A 4,004-nucleotide genomic window follows, 5' to 3' on the forward strand; every position below is an offset into this window, starting at 1 on the left:
CAAAATTGTTAAGGTGTCTTAAGATGAATGCACTAACTGTAAGTCGCTCTGGATAAGAGCTGCTAAATTACTAAAATGTAAATAAATATCTTTGACCAATCTCTTATGGAATCGCCCTTATTCCATTTTGGATCCTACCTCTGCACGTCCAAATCACAGAGATGATAGAACATCTGCCTGTGGGGGGGCAGGGTCCCATCTTGAAATAAGTACGACGACTCCTGGACAAACAGGAGACAGGGTAGACGGCAGTTAGCATGTGAGGTTTTATTACTGTGTCATTATTCTTACAAGTACAGTGTAACATGTAGAGCGTGTGAGTAAGTTGTGGGGAAGGTTTTGGTCCAATACCTTGAGCTGGTACCTGGTTATATTAGCGTTATGTCCCCCGGAAGGGCCCTCGGGTGGCTAAATCTGTAACATTAGCAGCCTGGGGAACTGTACAACAAAGAGGGACATTAGCGAGACAATCATCAGTAAGACACACACAGTCTCACACACACACACACACACACACTTGCTTTGTTGAGTGTGATTGGCAGGGTATAGTTGAACGTGCTCCTCTTGGCCTTCACTGGCATGTCATTTATAGTATATACTAAAGACAGTCACAGGGGGGAAACAGACAGGGTCTCATAAAACAAAGCATGAGAACTATATTAACAAAGACTGTGGGAATAAATTATATAGAGTCCCTTACGATTAGTTTGAACCAAACCTTCACCCTGCCCCCACTCCTCACCGTGCTTGGTACTGCAGCGGATCCTGAAGTCCAGCACCTGGTGTTTCTTGGCCTCTGTTGTCTTGCGAGGGCATGCAATTATTTAAATGAATTCTGGAATTGAACAGGACATGGCATGTAAATTGAGAGATGTCGGGGACCCAATTTGTTTTGGCCAGAATTTATGCCGGCACCGCCCCGAATCTCATGACACAACCTTAAGTCAAAATCAGTATGTTTAAATTTTAACATCAACAAATAACCTTCAATTCATTCAAATGTCATTTCTTTCAGTCCCATACTCTTAATTATTATCCAACTTGTTGTTTACAAGGTGACACCATTGCAATTCCCAATAACCCGACTTTGAATACCACTGGCGGTCTACATCTCCTCACCATGTAGTAGGCCACGATAGGGAGCAGCAGCTTCAGTTTATCAGGGTGGATGTCCAGGTTGGCCTTGACCGAGTTCCGGGACCAGATGGGCCGGCTCTCAAACATCTACACACAGTGTGGTTTGGGAAAAGATAACACAGAGGGGACATCAAAGCAATGTACGCAACATTATTAAATAACACTTTATATGTGTACATTTTCCATGGGCATATACTGTAGGAACATCATCTGTATATGGAGATGTAAAGAGTATAGGCTAAATCATAGAGATAAAATACAAACTAGCCTATGGGCTCAAGTAAAGGCTTCGGTCTTGAAATAGCATTAGGAGAAAAAAGAAAGGCTCAAACTGAAAACAAAGTTATGTTCCTTTGCATCTGTGATTAACGCATCAGTGTTAAACCTTTTAAGGATTGTACCCTTTTGGTAAATGTTCCCCTAAAATGACATACACAAATCTAACTGCCTGTAGCTCCGGACCTGAAGCAAGGATATGCATATTCTTGATATAATTTGAAAGGAAACACTTTGAAGTTTGTGGAAATGTGAACTTAATGTAGGAGAATATGACACATTAGATCTGGTAAAAGAAAATACAAAACATGTGTTTTCTATTTTTTGGGTTTGTTCCATTATCTTTAAAATGCAAGAGAAAGGCCATACTTTCAGATTGGAATCTATGTGTAATTTAGATTTTGGCCACCAGATAGCAGCAGAGTGTGTGAAAAGTTTCAGACTGATCCAGGGAAGAATTATATTACCGCACAATATTTTGTATCAAGTCTGCCAGGAGTTTGCCCAAATGTGCTGAATTGGTCAATTGATACATTTCGAAGTACATAACTATAGAGAACATACATAAATGCTATGATAATTTAAAAAAAAGTAGGTTTACACACTCCCAGGAATGTCACACATCATTAGCTTATACACTAACTGTCATACATCTAGATGGCCGGGAGGGGTGGGTATGGAGCCATAGACAGCAGAGGAGTCAAACTGTAGAGCCCAGTTCCTACATTTGAACATAGAAATTTACTTGATCAAACAAACCTACACTAGAATTTATCTCTGGGACCCTCAGGATGACAATTCAGAGCAAGATTACTGAATGTAAGTACATCATTTACCTTCAGAGGTGAATGTATACAGACTTCACATCGGCTTGTAAAAAAAGTAACAGAGTAAGAACCTCAGAAGCCGAATGCAAAGTATATTGACCTTATTAATTTGTTCCTTTGCCTTTATGTTACTGGGGTGAACACACACCCTCTTCCAGTTGAACTTGGCAGCCTCCAGGGGCTCCGTGGGACATTCTTGTCGTCAAAGTTGAGGAAGATAGCGTTGTGAGGCCGACGGGCTCGACTCAAACCAATCAGATTATTCCTGGATACTGTCGGGGGACAATAGCCTTCTCTGCACGGGAGACAAGTTCACAATGATTTAGCTAAAATTCATCAATACAGACAGATATTTGCATGGCACCCCTATGGGTTGACCAATGGCCATATCTATGAGCACCTGCATCTTTATAACAGGCTTCCTGTCTTGCTCCTGTTGTTGAACACGTTGTCGTTGTGTAACGTTATTGGGGGGGAATTCTAATGCATTACTGCTGACACACTACATAACATGTTGATGTCATTTGGCATATTTATTTCTGATCTTAACACACTACCTGTGATGAGGGTGAAACTGTGTGTAGTGTTGCTCACACGCCTGCCCCAGTGCCCCTGCTTACTTGTGTTGGATTTCAGGTTGGTAACTGTAGTCCACAGCACTGTCCAGGCGAGAGAAGATGGGTGGAGGAATGAAGAGGGGCACAGGCTGCTCAAAGAACTCATTATTCTCTGGTTTACGCAAGAGTATCTTATTGTAGAGGGATGTATGCGACCCGTCCTTTGCTGAATGCACCGCAAGATACTGGAAGTCAGCCATCCCTGCAACAATAAACAATGTACAACATACATCAACAAATACACAATGAAGAGTTATAACAGCACAGATCAAAGTAGGGAGGCAATGGAAAGGAATCATACAGTGATATAATGGGGTCAAGTGTTTGTGTTTAGGAAGTTGAACCTTGGAATTTGTATGTTGTCCCAATGACATCCAGGATGTCCATGTTGATTGGAGATTCCTTGGGTTTTTGCCCTTGTGCAAAATCCTTTTCACGTGCAGCAGCAGGTTGGTGGATGGGAAACGATTTCCAAAGGCAGGGTGGCAGAACGGGTCCTTGGAACGAAAGCGAAAGCGCAGCTCCAACCGCCTGCTGGGGTCAGCATAGGTCTGTAGAGAAACATTTCATTTTTAGTTCATCATAGTCAGCAGAACAATACAAATGGTGGTGGTGAGAATGGGAATAACAACATATCATGTGAGCAGGTTTGCATAGCTGCACTAGCACCTCAGTTAGTACAGTAAACGAATACGGTGTGAATTATAACATAGCCAATCAGGACTAGCTAGCTATACAGCCATAAACATTGCAAGCTGAGTAACAGCTATCAAGTGATTGACTAGTCGCGCATGCGTTGATTGACGTGTGTAGGTTGCTCACCTTGGACACCCCTTGTATACCCCCAATAGTTTCCAACATATTGTCCACATTGGAGATAATCCCTGGATATTCCACACAAACGAGTCTATTGTCCTCTGATAGGGAAAGAGTCGCTGAGCTCCCAGGCACTCCCACCCACAGTGGTAAACTTCATCGCCTGCGCTGCCGGAGCGCGTGCCGGTTATCGCTTTCATTGTAAAATTCAAATCGTCCAGCCCCGATGCTGCCATCTCACCTTTGGAGAAATAAGTTTCACCTTTTGAGCTGAGTATGTTATTTGAATGCCCTCATGCTGGCTAATTAGCAACACAATTCACAGATAGAA

General features: G+C 42.5%; 1 pseudogene across 1 annotated transcript; it reads right to left on the minus strand.

Moving 5' to 3' along the window:
* Nucleotides 1-2,256: 2,256 nt before the first annotated feature.
* LOC110522916 (general transcription factor 3C polypeptide 5-like) lies at nt 2,257-4,004 on the minus strand (annotated as a pseudogene). The gene is made up of 4 exons (XR_016495993.1): nt 3,680-4,004; nt 3,202-3,408; nt 2,861-3,059; nt 2,257-2,535 (listed from the first exon to the last, which is right to left on the minus strand). The product of XR_016495993.1 is annotated as a general transcription factor 3C polypeptide 5-like (transcript).

The sequence above is a fragment of the Oncorhynchus mykiss genome, chromosome 5 (assembly GCF_057628025.1).
Source record: "Oncorhynchus mykiss isolate SJ-2025 chromosome 5, ASM5762802v1, whole genome shotgun sequence".
Classification (NCBI taxonomy): Eukaryota; Metazoa; Chordata; class Actinopteri; order Salmoniformes; family Salmonidae; genus Oncorhynchus; species Oncorhynchus mykiss.